At 43.3% G+C, this 20968-nt stretch overlaps 1 protein-coding gene across 1 annotated transcript in view; it reads left to right on the top strand.

The window, feature by feature from the left end:
• Window positions 1-20875: 20875 nt before the first annotated feature.
• Window positions 20876-20968, top strand: part of CALCR (calcitonin receptor) — a 287061-nt gene continuing 286968 nt past the window's right edge. The window contains exon 1 of the mRNA XM_073582041.1: window positions 20876-20968. This exon is cut by the window's right edge and continues 392 nt beyond it. The gene's annotated coding sequence lies outside the window, so the exon portion shown is untranslated.

Raw genomic sequence — 20968 nt, 5'->3', positions numbered from 1 at the left:
AATTTTTCTTTTCCGTCCACATCTAGGGAGGTTAGCCACAGTGCCATGGGCTTTAAACTTCTTGACGACACTGCGCACGGTAGACACAGGAACATTCAGGTCTTTGGAGATGGACTTGTAGCCTTGAGATTGCTCATGCTTCCTCACAATTTGGTTTCTCAAGTCCTCAGACAGTTCTTTGGTCTTCTTTCTTTTCTCCATGCTCAATGTGGTACACACAAGGACACAGGACAGAGGTTGAGTCAACTTTAATCCATGTCAGCTGGCTGCAAGTGTGATTTAGTTATTGCCAACACCTGTTAGGTGCCACAGGTAAGTTACAGGTGCTGTTAATTACACAAATTAGAGAAGCATCACATGATTTTTCGAACAGTGCCAATACTTTTGTCCACCCTCTTTTTTATGTTTGGTGTGGAATTATATCCAATTTGGCTTTAGGACAATTCTTTTTGTGTTTTTTCATTTAAGACAAATTAAATGAAGATAATAATACCAAAGACTTTGTGTTTGCAATCATTTTCAGGAAGAAACTGAGTATTATCTGACAGAATTGCAGGGGTGTCAATACTTTTGGCCATGACTGTAGGAGCAGTATTATAGTAGTTATATTCTGGTACATAGGAGCAGTATTATGGTAGTTATATTCTTCTACATAGGCGCAGTATTATAGTAGTAATAGTCTTGTATATAGGGGCAGTATTATAGTAGTCATAGTCACCTATAGTAGTATTTTTTCACATTGGATACTTATTATATGTTTTATTTTCAATTATAATTATACGATCTCCAAAACAAATGCATTTCCCCTACAGAATATGAATCTTGCACCTCTTCTCTTGCTTTCACACGGAGAGGTGAAAATCTTTCAACGTTCAAAGGTTCTAAGATTGAGACAAAATGAGGGACAGATGATGCCATCACTAAATGTGCATTTACTCATCCAGCCATTAAATTATCCGAATTAACGTTCTCCTGACTTATAACCCCTACAGATAAATTAGATAAGTGGAATTTGTAATCTTTCACCCTTTATCTAGGAAACATCTGTTGAAGAATAATTGTGCTACTTGTACAGTAGTTGCACAGATTGAATGTTCTTCATCTGCGGCAGATGAAAATCGTTGTGGACTGGAAGGTAGAAGGGAATCGAGAACAGAAAAGCGACTGTGAAATGTAACGTGAGACTTACAGAATAGAGTAGGACAAGTGAAATCTGTCATAGGCGCATCTGCTTTATAGATTAAGAATTTTCCAGGAAAAATCATGATGGCCCTTTCTTAGGACAGTGCGTGGTTAGTGGGGGTCTGTCCCTTGGGACTCCGCAGATCAGCAGTCTGAGAGGGGTCTACATTAGGATGCTCTGCTCTGTGCCTAAATTAGCAGCGGGTAAGGTTGGGCTAGGAGCGGTTCTCTTGGATGCATTACCCATCACTTTTATAGGGGGCGCCACTGGTTCTAATGGCCTGGGGGTACATGAAGCTTGCATAAAGGATACCAAACTTGTGTCAAAAATCTATGGCAAGATGTCTACAAAGAATGGACCTACATTTCCTGGTTGACAGTATTATTTTGGCCAATACTTGGCAGCATTTTTTGGCACCAAAATGGAAAGGAAATTGGGCACACCATATAATACTGACGTATAGATCTCAAATACCGTAATCACCGCGCCATGCATTCCCCGAATGATAATTCCATACAAAGAATACAAATAATACTGTCGTATAGAGTCCAAATAATCACTGTATCATAAATTTCCCAAGTGATACTTCAATACAAAAATATAAATAATGCTGTCATATACAGCCCAAATATTCACAGGGCCATAGGATCCCCAAATGATACTTCCATACAAAAAGTACACTTAAAGGGAATCTGTCACCCATTTTTAGTGATATCATGTAAAGATATCACCCAATTGTGCGTCCCATAGGGATTCTATTAGGACTTTTGATTCCCCCCGACCCCGCACCTTTGATGCATAAATACCTTTTTTATCTTGGTTGGGGATGTATGGAAATCGCCGCAGTCCGGTCCAATGGGCGGGGCTTATTTGCCTTCTCCCCCCCTTCTCGGCTTGCTGAACGTAATCTTCATCTGTGAATATCACAGATAACGTTGTTTTCCGCATTTGCGCATTGAAAAGACCTCCGGCGCCTGCGCAGTATGCTTTGCGCGGTCTATGCCCCAGAAGTCAGTCTTCACATGCAGGACACACTTCCGGGGCATAGACCGCGCTGAAAAATACCGGCGCATGCGCAGTACCGATTATATGCTTTGCCCACAGTTGGGCAAAGCATACTGCGCAGGCGCCGGAGGCCTTTTCAATGCGCAAGCGCGGAAAACCTACTGCATCTGTGGTATTCACAGATGAAGATTATGTTCAGCAAGCCGAGGAGGGGGGGGGAGAAGGCGAATAAGCCCCGCCCATCGGACCGCGGCGATTTCCATACATCCCCAACTAGATAAAAAAGGTATTTATGCATCAAAGGTGCAAGGTCGGGGGAAATCAAAAGTCCTAATGGAATCCTTATGTGACACAGAATTGAATGATATCTTTACATGATATCACTAAAAATGGGTGACAGATTCCCTTTAAGTATACTTTTTGTATGGAAGTATCATTTGGGGAACCTATGGCCCTGTGAATATTTGGGCTGTATATGACAGCATTATTTATATTTTTGTATTGAAGTATCATTTGGGAAATTTATGATACAGTGATTATTTGGACTCTATACGACAGTATTATTTGCATTCTTTGTATGGAATTATCATTCGGGGAATGCATGGCACGGTGATTACGGTATTTGAGATCTATACGTCAGTATTATTTTTATTTTTTTGTACACCACATGACACTAAGATTTGGACACTACTACACTTGAGTAATATATGGCACTTTTATTTAGCAACAGAATTTCAATTAGCTGAGAAAAACCTTACCAAGATTAAAAAAAAAATGTGGAAGTCAGAGATGCTCATGCTACTAAATTATTTAGAGAAGTATTCTTTTTGCAATCGATGGCACTGTGATTATTTGGGCTCTATATAACAGCAGTATATATAGTTGTATAGCAGTATTATTTAGTAAATTCATGGTACTGTGATTATTTGAGCTCTATATGACGGTATTACAATGCAAATACAAATAATACCATCATATAGAGCCCAAATAATCAAAGTACCATAGATCCCCCAAATGATACTTCCAGATAAAAAATATAATCAATACCACCATTTTGGCTCTATCACTTAGATTCTTTGTATGGAAGTATTATTTGGGGAATCTATGGCACTGTTATTTGGCATGAGACTATGATGTGGATACTACTATACTTGAGCACGATATGGCACTTTTATTTAGAACTGAATTGAATTTTATTGGAAAAACCTTTCAAAGATCAAATAAAACATGGGGAAGTCTTGGAGGTTCATGGGTCTACATTTATGCTCATGGAAACAAGAAGGAGGAGTATTGTTTTTAGACGGTTTTGCCCAGTTACATGACAGAGAAATGTTCCGGTGACGATCCATCCTCCATGAACCCTCAGTGGCGTACAGATCATCAGAAGCCTAGAAAACACGTATGCGGTCAAATTCACGTCATATCAAATGCTACAGTGGATTGTTGCCCAGCATGTCTTTCCAGGAATGTAGATGATGGTAAACTTTATTTTTCTCATGATTGTGGTTACTATGCCAACCGGAAAGAATGATTGTATCCCAAGAACAATGAACGACAGGGATCCAATCATTTTAAAGATCTACGGCAAACAAAACGAGATCATAATTGGCAAGGCTTATCATTAAATTCATGTAATTGTATTTCACTTGTCGTTTGCATGTATTATATGTGATGTTTATATTAGAAAGTTACTTTACGCTCCAAACGTACTGGATTCTGCTATTCTCATTGAGGATTTTGCTCAGTAATATAGGCGATAAAACTGCGTGCTTGATGTGCAGGATGATTGGTAGTAATGGCGAAACTTCCATCCAGCGGCATAACGTGGATCACCAATGCCCAGGGGCAAAGCAACGATTTTGCGCCCTCTGACTCTTGAACTGAATTAGTTACAGTATTGAACCCTTTAATCTCCAAGCTCATTTGTTGTAATTTGAGAAAAATACTTATGCTTGACCCTGGCTCTAACACTATAACTAACCCTATACCTATCCCTATATCTAACCCTATACCTAACCCTATCCTAAACCTTTACCTAACCCTATACCTATCCCTATACCTAAACCTATTCCTATATCTAACCCGAACCCTATATCTAACCCTATCCTAACCCTAACTCTATACCTAACTCTCGCTCCAACCCTATACCTAACCCTATCCCTAACTCTATACCTAACCTTAGCATTAACCCTATACCTAACCCTATCCCTAACTCTATAGCTAACCCTAGCACTAGTCCTATACCTAACCCTATCCCTAACTCTATAGCTAACCCTAGCACTAGTCCTATACCTAACCCTAGCTCTAACCCTATACCTAACAATACATCTAACCTTAACCATATACCTACCCATACGCTATACCTAACCCTAGCCCTAATGGAATATCTAACCTTACACCTAACCCTAACGGTATACCTAACACTAGCCCTAACTTTACACCTAACCCTAGCTCTAACCCTATACCTAACCATATACTAAACCCTAGCCCTCATCGTATACCTGACCCTAGCCCTAACCTTACACCTAATCCTAGCCCTAATGCTATACCTCACCTTACCCCTAACAGTATGCCTAACAATAGCCCTAACCTTACACCTAGCCCTAATGCTATACCCATCCCTAACTGTATACCTAACACTAGCCCTAACCCTACACCTAATCCTAGCCCTAACCTATATCTAACCATAGTCCTAACCCTTTCTCTAACCCTATACTTAACCCTCTACCTAACATTAGCCTTAACCCTAGCCCTAATCCTAACTCTAATCCTTGCCCTAATCCTATACCTACCGTAGGCCTAATACCAGCCCTAATTCTTTATCCAAAACTAATTTTAACCCCACCACTAAATTAAACCCTAACAATAGAGTTAGAAAAAATGTAAAGATGTAAATGCAGCCATTACTAATAAGTGAAGACATCACTAAATCGAGTATATTTCACACAATTCCAAACGGTCTTCATCAGCAGAAGCTCAAGTTCTGTCATCTCGGTCTCTGTTTATGCAGAGCGCAGCAGCAAAATGAGTTTTTCATAGGATGTGGCCGTCTGCATAGGCAGCAACCGAGAACACAGAGTTCACTTCGCTTTATTGAGCTTTCACATATTGGTGGCAGCCTATGCAGAGCGCAGCAGCTGTTGACAAACTCATCTCTCCTGCTAAGCAGCGTAGGGAGGATGCCCACTGATCTGCACCAAAAAGAATCAGTGCATTGATCATTTGGCAGTGTGTGCTGCATGGAGGTGTTGGAGGGGATAAAATTCTGTGCCCTCATAGACTTTGGTACCCTGGGCAATGGCCCCTGTTGCTCCCTCTTTCCGAAAGCTACAACACTGCTTTCATTTTTTCGTAGAAGTGAATGAGAAACTGGTACTTCATGTGATAGTTGCAGTGAATTTGGAACCGTGCCGCCATAGTGTGCCAACCATAGTATACCCAAAACAAATGCTGCCCGGTGCTCCATAATAGAGTCAGCCATGGTTCTCCATAACGGATTCAGATGAAGCCATTACTACAGATTTGTCTATAATGACCCATTGCAGATGCAGCCACAGTGCCGCAGAGGATGGAGTTGGACTATCACATAGAAGATGCAGCTACAATGTTCCAGAGCAGATGTAGCTATAGTAGCTCTACAGCAGATCAGCCATAGGGCCCAATACCAAATTACGGTAGATCTGCAAAAAAGTCATTCTGCAGCTGCAGCGCCCTGTAGAAATAGCAGGCACAGTACCATATAGCAGGAGCATCAAATGTGCCTCATAACTGAAGCAGCCACAATCGCCTATAGCTGATGTAATCTCAGCGCCTCATAGTAAGTACAGGCGAGTGCCAAGTTCCTGATGTCCTCACAGTGCTCCATGACAGATGTAATCACAGTGCCCCATTGATGATATAGCCACATTGCCCCATTGATGATACAGTCACAGTGCAGCATTGATGATACAGTCACAGTGCAGCATTGATGATACAGTCACAGTGAAGCATTGATGATACAGTCACAGTGCAGCATTGATGATACAGTCACAGTACAGCATTGATGATATAGTCACATTGCCCCATTGATGATACAGTCACAGTGCAGCATTGATGATACAGTCACAGTGCCCCATTGATGATATAGTTACAGACAGTGCCCCATTGATGATATAGTCACAGTGCTGCATTGATGATACAGTCACAGTGCCCCACTGATGATATAGTCACAGTGCCCCATTGCTGATACAGTCACAGTGCACCATTGATGATATAGCCACAGTGGCCCATTGATGATAGTCACAGTGCCCCATTGATGATATAGTTACAGACAGTGCCCCAATGATGATATAGTCACAGTGCCACATTGATGATATAGCCACAGTGCCCCATTGATGATATAGTTACAGACAGTGCCCCAATGATGATATAGTCACAGTGGCCCATTGATGATATAGCCACAGTGCCCCATTGATGATATAGTTACAGACAGTGCCCCAATGATGATATAGTCACAGTGCCACATTGATGATATAGCCACAGTGCCCCATTGATGATATAGTTACAGACAGTGCCCCAATGATGATATAGTCACAGTGGCCCATTGATGATATAGCCACAGTGCCCCAATGATGATATAGTCACAGTGCCACATTGATGATAGTCACAGTGCCCCATTGATGATATAGTTACAGACAGTGCCCCAATGATGATATAGCCACAGTGGCCCATTGATGATATAGCCACAGTGCCCCATTGATGATATAGTTACAGACAGTGCCCCAATGATGATATAGTCACAGTGCCACATTGATGATAGTCACAGTGCCCCATTGATGATACAGTCACAGTGCCCCATTGCTCATACAGTCACAGTGCCCCATTGATGATAGTCACAGCACCCCATTGATGATATAGTCACATTGCGCCATTGGTGCCATAGTCAGTGTGCCCCATTGATAATATAGTCACACTGCCCCATTGATGATATAGTCACGTGCCCCATTGGTGTCATAGTCACAGTGCCCCATTGATGATATAGTCACAGCGCCCCATTGATATAGTCACAGCACCCCATTGACGACATAGTCACAGTGCCTCATTGATGATATAGTCACAGTGCAGCATTGATAATATAGTCACAGTGCCCCATTGATGATATAGTCACAGTGCCCCATTGATGATATAGTCACAGTGCCCCATTGATGATATAGTCACAGTGCAGCATTGATGATAGTCACAGTGCCCCACTGATGATATAGTCACAGTGCCCCATTGCTGATACAGTCACAGTGCACCATTGATGATATAGCCACAGTGGCCCATTGATGATATAGCCACAGTGCCCCATTGATGATATAGTTACAGACAGTGCCCCAATGATGATATAGTCACAGTGCCACATTGATGATAGTCACAGTGCCCCATTGATGATATAGTCACAGTGCCCCATTGCTCATACAGTCACAGTGCCCCATTGATGATAGTCACAGCACCCCATTGATGATATAGTCACAGTGCGCCATTGGTGCCATAGTCAGAGTGCCCCATTGATAATATAGTCACACTGCCCCATTGATGATATAGTCACGTGCCCCATTGGTGTCATAGTCACAGTGCCCCATTGATGATATAGTCACAGCGCCCGATTGATATAGTCACAGCCCCCCATTGATGACATAGTCACAGTGCCTCATTGATGACATAGTCACAGTGCAGCATTGATAATATAGTCACAGTGCCCCATTGATGATAGTCACAGTGCCCCATTGATGATATAGTCACAGTGCCCCATTGATGATATAGTCACAGTGCAGCATTGATGATATAGCCACATTGCCCCATTGATGATACAGTCACAGTGCAGCATTGATGATACAGTCACAGTGAAGCATTGATGATACAGTCACAGTGCAGCATTGATGATACAGTCACAGTGCAGCATTGATGATATAGCCACATTGCCCCATTGATGATACAGTCACAGTGCAGCATTGATGATACAGTCACAGTGCCCCATTGATGATATAGTCGCAGTGCCCCATTGATGATATAGTTACAGACAGTGCCCCATTGATGATATAGTCACAGTGCTGCATTGATGATAGTCACAGTGCCCCACTGATGATATAGTCACAGTGCCCCATTGCTGATACAGTCACAGTGCACCATTGATGATATAGCCACAGTGGCCCATTGATGATATAGCCACAGTGCCCCATTGATGATATAGTTACAGACAGTGCCCCAATGATGATATAGTCACAGTGCCACATTGATGATAGTCACAGTGCCCCATTGATGATATAGTCACAGTGCCCCATTGCTCATACAGTCACAGTGCCCCATTGATGATAGTCACAGCACCCCATTGATGATATAGTCACAGTGCGCCATTGGTGCCATAGTCAGAGTGCCCCATTGATAATATAGTCACACTGCCCCATTGATGATATAGTCACGTGCCCCATTGGTGTCATAGTCACAGTGCCCCATTGATGATATAGTCACAGTGCCCCATTGATATAGTCACAGCACCCCATTGATGACATAGTCACAGTGCCTCATTGATGATATAGTCACAGTGCAGCATTGATAATATAGTCACAGTGCCCCATTGATGATATAGTCACAGTGCCCCATTGATGATACAGTCACAGTACCTCATTGCTGATACAGTCACAGTGCCCCGTTAATGATATAGTCACAGTGCCCCATTGCTGATACAGTCACAGTGCAGCATTGATGATATAGTCACAGTGCCCCGTTGATGATATAGTCACAGTGCCCCATTTATGATATAGTCACAGTGCCCCATTGATGATACAGTCACAGTACCTCATTGCTGATACAGTCACAGTGCCCCATTGATGATATAGCCACAGTGCCCCATTGATGATATAGTTACAGTGCAGCATTGATGATATAGTCACAGTGCCCCGTTGATGATATAGTCACAGTGCCCCATTGATGATATAGTCACAGTGCCTCATTGATGATATAGTCACAGTGCAGCATTGATAATATAGTGACAGTGCCCCATTTATGATATAGTCACAGTGCCCCATTGATGATACAGTCACAGTACCTCATTGCTGATACAGTCACAGTGCCCCATTGATGATATAGCCACAGTGCCCCATTGATGATATAGTTACAGTGCAGCATTGATGATATAGTCACAGTGCCCCGTTGATGATATAGTCACAGTGCCCCATTGATGATATAGTCACAGTGCCCCATTGATGATATAGTCACAGAGCCCCATTGATGATACAGTCACAGTGCAGCATTGATGATATAGTCACAGTGGCCCGTTGATGATATAGTCACAGCACCCCATTGATGATATAGTCACAGTACCCCATTGCTGATACAGTCACAGTGCCCCATTGATGATATAGTCACAGTTCCCCATTGATGATATAGTCACAGTGCCCCATTGATGATATAGTTACACACAGTGCCCCATTGATGATATAGTCACAGTGCTGCATTGATGATAGTCACAGTGCCCCACTGATGATATAGTCACAGTGCCCCATTGCTGATACAGTCACAGTGCACCATTGATGATATAGCCACAGTGGCCCATTGATGATATAGCCACAGTGCCCCATTGATGATATAGTTACAGACAGTGCCCCAATGATGATATAGTCACAGTGCCACATTGATGATAGTCACAGTGCCCCATTGATGATATAGTCACAGTGCCCCATTGCTCAGTCACAGTGCCCCATTGATGATAGTCACAGCACCCCATTGATGATATAGTCACAGTGCGCCATTGGTGCCATAGTCAGAGTGCCCCATTGATAATATAGTCACACTGCCCCATTGATGATATAGTCACGTGCCCCATTGGTGTCATAGTCACAGTGCCCCATTGATGATATAGTCACAGCGCCCCATTGATATAGTCACAGCACCCCATTGATGACATAGTCACAGTGCCTCATTGATGATATAGTCACAGTGCAGCATTGATAATATAGTCACAGTGCCCCATTGATGATATAGTCACAGTGCCCCATTGATGATATAGTCACAGTGCCCCATTGATGATATAGTCACAGTGCCCCATTGATGATATAGTCACAGTGCAGCATTGATGATAGTCACAGTGCCCCATTGGTGTCATAGTCACAGTGCCCCATTGATGATATAGTCACAGTGCCCCATTGGTGTCATAGTCACAGTGCCCATTGACATAGGTGTAGTGTCACATAGCAGTAGTGGCCAAAATACTCTCACACAAGAGAAGGTCACCGTGTCCCTATACTTTTGATGAAAACATGGGACAACTGGATCTCCCCCCAGGAGCATACTGATCTCCCCCAGGAGCGTTCTGACTACTTACTGCTTGCAGGATCATATAACTCACATCTGCAGTGTAAGAATTCTGATATCAGTCATTGTCAACCCTGTTTACAAGCTGTACCCGGCTCAGACTTCAAATGAATGTTTCATAGAACTACTGAAGTGAGGAAATCAGGCGGCAGCCATTCTTTGGATGTGTATAAATAATTTGCGGCTGTCAGTATAAATTTTCCTGAACGGCTGATAAGCATTTTTGTACTTTGTGTACATTTAGCGCACATTGTGCATTTAATAATCCTCAAGAAAATCCCCAAATCAGAAAAAATACATCAGCGCCGGCGTGATTTTGCTGTATACTAAGGAATAAAAAGATGTGTAGGACAATATCAGTGCAATTATTCTTCTAATTATGGCTTTAACGTTTAAGTTGTGGGCCTGACCCTAGGAGGGTATTACATTCACTTTTTGACTTGTTTGCTTCCCATATAAAAGAGATAAATAGATTGATGCTGGTAATCCGTGACGCAGGCTTTGTCTACTGTGTGGCTGGGAACTGTGGTGCTGTCTGGTCACGCAAAATAACTGTGTATATTGTCCAGGAGCTCAACAGATGTCCTCATCTCCTTGCTGTGGTCAATGGGGCAGCACCATGCCCTATTTAAACTCCCAGCATGTTGCTGATAGTTGCCAGTTATTGATTGGATTTCTCCTCCTTCACTGGTGCTATTCTGATGATCTTATCATTTTCTGAGTATTCTCTTGACTCTGACCTTTGGTATTCTGACTTTATCCTACCCCAACCCCCTGACTAAAATTACATCTACTGATTCTGTCCCTCCTGATACTGACCTGACTTCTTTTGACCTGTATCAGGCTCGCTCTTCCAGCCAGCAGCCACTCCATGGACGCAACCCAGGGGGGCCCTAGTAAGGCCAGATCCCAGTGTAGGAGCCAAAGGGTGAAGTTGCTAGTTATTGTTTGGAATTCACTGAAGCTATTTGTGATGTTCTTATCATTTTTCTGCATTCCCTATTGACTCTGACCTTGGTTAAGCCTGATTTTGCTTCACTGACCACCAGTAGTGCTGGTTAGATTCTGAGTGGTCAGGCCACTGCTGATCTTTGCATAGCACAGGTTGCAAATGGCTATTTTGTTTGTCTCAGAATTCTCTTTAAAAAAAGCCCCACACTGGGAACACCTAATTCTTTGACAGAGAAATTCAGGAGTGCCGCTGCCCTGCAGAACAGTTGCCCGCCATCTCCCTCTTGTCACCCCACTGCCTCTTCCTGCCTGTTTCGGTGCTGCCAATCTCTCCACCTTAACGCTGCTGGCCTTGCTTTACATGCCAGCTTCCCATTTGGGTCAGTGACTTTGTCATCCACCACCTCGTCTTACACTACCGCACAGTGGTCCTCCTGACTTCGTGACTTAACAACAAGACTTTGCGGCAACTGTGTCTCACCATCATCTTTCTCCTTCTTATCCCAAATTTGCCGTTCCCCACCATCATGTTCTTGTGGCTGTGGCTGCTGTAAGGTTTGTGCATCACCAAACAACATGTCCTGTTGTCCCTCTTGGGGCATGCAGGTTGATACGCCACAACCAAGAAATGTAATGGTAAAGAGCTCCTCAGAATGTCCTAATGTGGGATCACTAGTCTTCTGGGACTCAACATGGTGGGAAGAAGGAGGATGATCAGTGTGAGGTCTAAGTTATCCAGACATTAGGCTGATGAGACTGGACTGTGTGGAAGACTGGGTGGTGCTGCCAAGCCTGCTGAAAGCATTATCTGCTATCCAACTGACCACCTGTGCACACTGCTCTGGCTTCAGATGTGGGGTACCGTGCCTCCCGGGAAAGTGGGACAGAAACCTATGTGTCATGGATGGGCAGCATGTTTCTTGTGCTCCAGCAATAGGTGCAATGACACCTGCCCCACGTCCTCTGCATCTGCGTGCACCATCATCAGCACTTCCAATTCCACGTCCCTTATCACACACCTTAAACATTTTGTAATTGCTAGGTCTCTTGAAACCATATTTATTTTTCATAAAATAAAAAAATTGGTCACCGGCAGCAATCAAAGCGGTTTTTTCTGAGTTTACTCCACTGTAATGTAATTGAAAGAACGTAAAAGTGTATGGATGACAATCAAATTCAATCCAGAAAAATGTTTCAATACTTTTTCTCAGTTTTAGAGATCACAGAAATGTTCACAGACCACATAAAACTGCATAGTTGAGAAATGAAAGCCTAAAAATGTTTTAAAAGCTTTTTACTAGTTTTAGAGCTTACAGAATTGTTCAGAGACCAAGTAACACTGTATGTCTGAGAAATGGAAGCCTACAAAATTTTTATAAGCTTTTTCTCAGTTTTAGAGATCACAGAAATATACTCCACACTATGGTATAGTGTATGGCTGAGAAACGTAGGCCAGGAAAATGTTTCAACGATTTTGGGGTGTGTTATATTACACAAAAAAAGGTCCTCAAAGCATGTAATATTTCATGGATCATAATATATTCCATTTATTTAGCCCCCACAAATATGCTGCAGCTATATATTTGTCAACGGACTGCAAAGGCCTAATCCCTGTCTACAGACTGGATTCTGTCCCTTTCCCTGCTCCTGAGACTCTCTCCTGCTAAATGCAGATTGTATATGCTGTAAATGATTTTCCCCTAGAAGAACTGTTAGTATGGTTGCCCAGCTTCAGCAGCAGCATCAGCACTATAGGCCTCTGATTCATCATAATGTGCACTCAGGCCTGGACAAGCACTCTCTATCTCCAATACAAAGTGACACAGAGCTGTGCATTGGCGTCAGTGTGCCGAGCCGGGCGGCGCCTGTTCTTCTATAACCACTAATAACAGGCGCCAAAGATGCGGGACAGGGATTCAAGTTTGACATCAAGCATCTCCCAATACTCGCTGAGTAACGAGCACATCCGAGCACCGTGACACTCATGATAACCGAGCACCGTGCCTGTTCGCTCATCCCCTAATAAACAGTGAAAAACAGAGCGCTGCTTGGATATGTAGAGATATAAGAGCACTTGACTTGTAGCCTACACTGACATTGAGGCTCTCACTTCTCTGGTCCCCATTCATTTCTCCATCAGAGATTCCGGCCACCCCTGTAATTTTTCACTTTAGGAATTTGCTTTGCTATTATGATTTTTCTTTCTTTATCAGTGATATTTCTGTGACACTCCAGCCGGATCCACAAAAAGCAGCCTGGATATGGGCGCATGTTAAGTGTTTGCAACCGACATGTCTGCAACAAAGTGTGTATTGGCAGGAAAAACGCTATAAAATGCACGTGTTTTTGCAGGCATTTTTTATGCATTTTTTTCTTATTGGAATGGGTGAAAAACTGCACAAACCCTGACAGTACTGACATTGCAAACAAACCCTGACATGGCAAACAAACCCTGACAGTACTGACATAGCAAACAAACCCTGACAGTACTGGCATTGCAAACAAACCCTAAGGCTATGTGCACACATTGCAGAATTCCCGCGGAAGTTACCGCGGGAATTCCGGAATTCCATTCCGTGGGAAAACCGCATTTTAAATTCCCGCGATTTTCCAGAGGGAAAACTAGTGATTTGCAAGCGTAATTAGCTTGCAGAAAGCTAGCGTTTTCCAAGCGATCTGTAGCATCGCTTGTAGAACTGATTGACAGGTTGGTCACACTCGTCGCGTCGTCATAGTGTTTGACGAGTGTGACCAACTTTTTACTATTGAGGCCGCCTATGCAGCATCAATAGTAAAAGATAGGATGTAAAAAATAATTTAAAAAAAAAAATCGGGTTATATTCACCTTCCGGCGTCCCGCGCAGCGTCCCCAGGCCTCTGCGATGCTCCCGGCAGGTCCCGTTTCCAGTAATGCATTGCGATGACCTTTGATGACGTTGCGGTATCGCGAGACCGCTACGGTTTCGCGAGACCACGACATTATCAAAAGTCATCGTAATGCATTACTGGGAACGGGACCTGCCAGAGCATCGATGAAGCCTCGTGACGCTGCCCGGGACGCCGAAAGGCGAGAATAAGACGATTTTTTTATTTTAATCCTATTTTTTACAGGGATACGGTACCCAGAGCCCGGAGGACAGTCTCCTCTCCTCCGGACCGTGGGTACCATCCGCAAATGTTCTACTTACTTTTCGCATGGTGTGCACAGCCACATGGGGAAAGTAACCGGAACAATGCATTCCTATTCGTGCGGGATCGCCGCGATTCCGCAAAATTAATGAGCATGCTGCATTTTTTTCTGCGATGTGATTCCGCCGCGGGAAAATCCGCAGCATTAGCACAGCATTGAGGAATCCCATAGGAATGCATGGGATGCTGTTTTTTTGCGTTTTCGCGGCAAAATTGTGCGTTAAAAACCAACGCGAAAAAAACACAATGTGTGAACGCAGCCTGACAGTACTGACATGTTGTAGATTTGAAATTGCTTCCACTCTGCAAGAAAAAAATAAGCAGCATGGGCCTGAGAGTCCAGAAATCTCATTTACATTGCTGGTAAGGGAAAATGCTGCATTTTTTACAGCAAAAACACCATATGAACAAGGCCTTAGATCAGGCTCGGACTGGCCCACAGGGTAACCCCCGGTAGGCCCTTGTGCAATCTGGGCCCCCCAACCCCACTGTATGGGCAGTACTTGGCATAATTCACTTGATTCCCTCTGTACAAAAAAAGCAGCCTGTCATCATTCATTAACCAAACTACCCAGTTTATTATTATATAGCGGTATGGGTAAATTTGAGAAGGAGGGTAGTGTAATATTTGTATGCAGGTGACTAGTGGCCCCCCAACTTCAATGTTACTGCTGGCCCCTTAGCACCCCAGTCCGACACCGCCTTAGATAATATATACAATGTAACTTATCACACCGAGCACATGCTGTATAGCACTGGGGCTTTTGCTGTGTGTGCACACGGGGATGTGCAGTGCTTGTATGTTGTGTGCATGTTTCAGTCTTTATGTATGGCGTGTGTATATCTGGAGATGTATATAATATGTGTGCAGTATCTAGTGTATGTGTGTTGTGTATATATGTCTGATGTGTATAGTGTATGCATGTGTGATATGTATAGTATGTGTGCTGTGCAGTAGCGTAGCTACCGGGGGGGGGCAGAGCGGGCGGTCGCCCCGGGCCCCGTGCTCTGAGGGGGTCCACCCGGATTTACCCTGTAATTACTGTATCTGCGGCAGAGAGGGACAATCGATCATCTCCCTGCTCTGCCGCTGCTACCGTATGTTGTCTTCTCCGGCTGCCACAGGAAGGCTCGGATTGGTAATATAACCAACCGGGCATTTTCCCGCTGGGCCGCTGTCATGTGGGCCGCGGGCGACAGCGCCCGCTCATCTGGCCGCTTGCCAGCTGGCTGTTGTTCCTGCCGCCGACCCTCTGCGGGCACGGCGGTTATAGTTTCCAACCCTCCCACACGCACCCCATCCTCGCCCTAGCTTGAGACCCCCCCACCCCGCCACTCAGAGCGTCGCTTGCCTGCTCTCTTCTCTGTACACAGGACCTGTGATGAGGTCACAGGAGGGGAGGAGTCAGGGGTCACATGATCAGGAGCCTTTGTCCAGACCCCTGATCATGTGACCCCTGACTCCGCCCCTCCGGTGACCTCATCACAGGTCCTGTGCGCTCAGCCTTGCCTCTTGGTGTCTGCCGGACTCTGCTGTGCTGGTTGTCATGGTGCTGGATGAGGTAAGTATGTGTGGGGTCAGGAGGGGTTTACAGGGTGCATGTAGCAGAGCTGAGTGTGCATGAGGTGGATGGAGCGGAGCCGTGTGTGTGTACGAGGTGTACGGAGCGAAGCCGTGCGTGTACGGAGCGGAGCTGGATGTGTACGGAGAGGAGCCGTGTGTGTATGAGGTGTACAGAATGGAGCCGCACGTGTACGAGGTGTACGGAGCATGGCCACGTGTATACAAGCTGTACGGAGCAGAGCCGCATGTGTATAAGGTTTACGGAGTGAAGCCATGTGTGTATGGAGCGGAGCTGCGTGTGTGTGAGGTGTACGGAGGAGCGGAGCCGCGTGTGTACGAGGTGTACGGTGAAAAGTCGCGTGTGTATAAGGTGTACGGAGCAGAGCCGCATGTGTGCAAGGTTTACGGATTGAAGCCATGTATGTATTAAGTGGAGCCGTGTGTGTGCGAGGTGTACGGAGTGGAGCCGTGTGTGTACGGGGCATAGAAAGTGGAACCATGTGTGTATGAGGTGTATGGTGGGGAGCATTCATACCTCCCAACCGTCTCGATTTTGAGAAAGAGTCTGCCCCGGTCAGGAACTTACTTTTCCCGTGGACACAGGAGTACACAGCAGAGTCCCGAGGAGCACTTTAAAATTTGCACGTGACGTTCCACCGGAAGTGACATGCTGGAAGCTGACCGGAAATGAGGTAATTTCGGGAGTAGATTGTGACGGATCCATGGAGGCACCTCAGGGAATGCTTCAGATCCATCACCGTCTCCGACAGCGCGGACAGCGGGATCGCCTTGGACTCGGTGATGTTGGGCATATGAGTGGATCATGATATGTCCTGCATCAGGAGGCTCAGGTAGGCACTACAATGGGAGCCGGGCTGCTATGGTATCTTTATAGAATCTTTCTTTCTCTCTCTCTGTTTCTTTCTCTCTCTATTCTTTCTTTCCCCTCTTCCTTTCTCTCTCTGTTCTTTCTTTCGCTCTGTTCTTTCTTTCTTTCCCCTCTTTCTCTCTAATCTTTCTTTCTCTCTCTCTCTGTTCTTTCTCTCTCTGTTCTTTCTTTCTCTGTAATCTTCCTTTCTCTCTCTGCTCTTTTTCTTTCTCTCTGTTCTTTCTTTCTCTATAATGTAGCCCCGTTCATATGGTATAATTCAGCCCCCCCAAAGATTATAATGTAGCCCCTTCAGAATATTATGCAGCCCCCCTCATAGAGTATCATGCTGCCCCCCTCATGGGGTATCATGCTGCCCTCCCTTATATGGGGTATCATGCCGCCCCCCTTATACGGGGTATCATGCTGCCCCCTCCTCATATGGGGTATATCATGCTGCCCCCCTCATGGGGTATCATGCTGCCCTCCCTTATATGGGGTATCATACTACCCCCCATCATACGGGGTATCAAGCTGCCTCCCCCCATCATACGGGGTATCATAATCAAGCAACCAGGACTCAATATATAAATTTAAAAAAAAATTATACTCACCTCTCCTCCTCGCTCCCATGCTGATTTCGGCGACGGCTCTGCTCTGATGTCAGGAGCTGCGCTGCAGTCAGACCGGCACACAGCGGGGACGCGACACATCGCGCAACCGCTGTATGTCAGAGGAAGAGGGTAATGATGGGAGAGGGAGCCTCATGTGACGCTCCCTCTTCCATTATTGCGGCACGCACTGGGGGGCCGCGCTGACGCCGCAATAATGGAATATATATATATATTATATAGATTATTTTTGTCAACAGCGCGGTCATCTGCTGAGGTTCTCTGGTTAGGGGCCCACTCAGAAGTTTCGCCCCCCCCGAACCAAAACCCTAGCTACGCCTCTGGTGCTGTGTATAGTATATGTGATGTGTAGATATGTGTGATGTATATAGTGTATGTATGTGTGATGTGTACAGTATGTGATGTGTAGTTATGTGTGATATGTAGGTCTGTGTGATGAATCCATGTGTGTTGTGTGCATATATGTGATGTGTATAGTGTATGTGTGATGTGTATAGTATATGTGATGTATATAGTGTATGTGTGATGTGTATAGTATGTGTGATGTATATAGTGGATGTGTGAGGTGTATAGTATGTGTGATGTATATAGTGTATGTCTGATGTGTATAGTATATGTGATGTATATAGTGTATGTCTGATGTGTATAGTATATGTGATGTATATAGTGTATGTATGTGTGATGTGTATAGTATGTGATGTATATAGTGTATGTGTGATGTGTATAGTATGTGTGATGTATATAGTGTATGTGTGATGTGTATAGTATGTGTGATGTATATAGTGTATGTGTGATGTGTATAGTATGTGTGATGTATATAGTGTATGTGTGATGTGTATAGTATGTGTGATGTATATAGTGTATGTGTGATGTGTATAGTATGTGTGATGTATATAGTGTATGTCTGATGTGTATAGTATATGTGATGTATATAGTGTATGTATGTGTGATGTGTATAGTATGTGATGTGTAGTAGATATATGTGATGTATATAGTGTATAGTATGTGATGTGTATATGTGTGATGTGTATAGTATATGTGTGATGTGTATAGTATATGTGTGATGTGTATAGTATATGTGTGATGTGTATAGTATATGTGTGATGTGTATAGTGTATGTGTGATGTGTATAGTATGTGTGATGTGTATAGTGTATGTGTGATGTGTATAGTATGTGTGATGTGTATAGTGTATGTGTGATGTGTATAGTGTATGTGTGATGTGTATAGTATGTGTGATGTGTATAGTGTATGTGTGATGTGTATAGTATATGTGTGATGTGTATAGTATATGTGTGATGTGTATAGTATATGTGTGATGTGTATAGTATATGTGTGATGTGTATAGTATGTGTGATGTGTATAGTATGTGTGATGTGTATAGTATGTGTGATGTGTATAGTGTATGTGTGATGTGTATAGTATGTGTGATGTGTATAGTATGTGTGATGTGTATAGTATGTGTGATGTGTATAGTATATGTGTGATGTGTATAGTATATGTGTGATGTGTATAGTATATGTGTGATGTGTATAGTATATGTGTGATGTGTATAGTATGTGTGATGTGTATAGTGTATGTGTGATGTGTATAGTGTATGTGTGATGTGTATAGTGTATGTGTGATGTGTATAGTGTATGTGTGATGTGTATAGTATATGTGTGATGTGTATAGTGTATGTGTGATGTGTATAGTATATGTGTGATGTGTATAGTATGTGTGATGTGTATAGTATATGTGTGATGTGTATAGTGTATGTGTGATGTGTATAGTATATGTGTGATGTGTATAGTGTATGTGTGATGTGTATAGTATATGTGTGATGTGTATAGTATATGTGTGATGTGTATAGTGTATGTGTGATGTGTATAGTATATGTGTGATGTGTATAGTATATGTGTGATGTGTATAGTGTATGTGTGATGTGTATAGTGTATGTGTGATGTGTATAGTGTATGTGTGATGTGTATAGTATATGTGTGATGTGTATAGTATATGTGTGATGTGTATAGTATATGTGTGATGTGTATAGTATATGTGTGATGTGTATGTGTGATGTGTATAGTGTATGTGTGATGTGTATAGTGTATGTGTGATGTGTATAGTGTATGTGTGATGTGTATAGTGTATGTGTGATGTGTATAGTATATGTGTGATGTGTATAGTATATGTGTGATGTGTATAGTGTATGTGTGATGTGTATAGTATATGTGTGATGTGTATAGTGTATGTGTGATGTGTATAGTATATGTGTGATGTGTATAGTGTATGTGTGATGTGTATAGTGTATGTGTGATGTGTATAGTATGTGTGATGTGTATAGTATATGTGTGATGTGTATAGTGTATGTGTGATGTGTATAGTGTATGTGTGATGTGTATAGTGTATGTGTGATGTGTATAGTGTATGTGTGATGTGTATAGTATATGTGTGATGTGTATAGTATATGTGTGATGTGTATAGTATATGTGTGATGTGTATAGTGTATGTGTGATGTGTATAGTGTATGTGTGATGTGTATAGTATATGTGTGATGTGTATAGTGTATGTGTGATGTGTATAGTATGTGTGATGTGTATAGTATATGTGTGATGTGTATAGTATATGTGTGATGTGTATAGTATATGTGTGATGTGTATAGTGTATGTGTGATGTGTATAGTATATGTGTGATGTGTATAGTGTATGTGTGATGTGTATAGTGTATGTGTGATGTGTATAGTGTATGTGTGATGTGTATAGTGTATGTGTGATGTGTATAGTGTATGTGTGATGTGTATAGTATATGTGTGATGTGTATAGTATATGTGTGATGTGTATAGTATATGTGTGATGTGTATAGTATATGTGTGATGTGTATAGTATATGTGTGATGTGTATAGTGTATGTGTGATGTGTATAGTATGTGTGATGTGTATAGTATGTGTGATGTGTATAGTGTATGTGTGATGTGTATAGTATGTGTGATGTGTATAGTATATGTGTGATGTGTATAGTATATGTGTGATGTGTATAGTGTATGTGTGATGTGTATAGTGTATGTGTGATGTGTATAGTATGTGTGATGTGTATAGTGTATGTGTGATGTGTAGCTCTGTGTGTCGTGTGCAGCCCTCTTGCCTGGTGTAGTGTGTGCAGCCCCGGTGTCCTCGCTTCCCCTGCCGTTGTGCGCGGTATAGCAGAGCTGTGCTTGTCGCTGCCCCCCGGACATTACGCGTAGCTCGCCCCCTGCTCTCCGCCTGATCAC

Source organism: Dendrobates tinctorius, unplaced genomic scaffold, assembly GCF_039654945.1.
Source record: "Dendrobates tinctorius isolate UK_male_01 unplaced genomic scaffold, ASM3965494v1 ptg000070l, whole genome shotgun sequence".
Taxonomy (NCBI): domain Eukaryota; kingdom Metazoa; phylum Chordata; class Amphibia; order Anura; family Dendrobatidae; genus Dendrobates; species Dendrobates tinctorius.
This window is presented reverse-complemented; position numbering and strand designations above follow the sequence as displayed.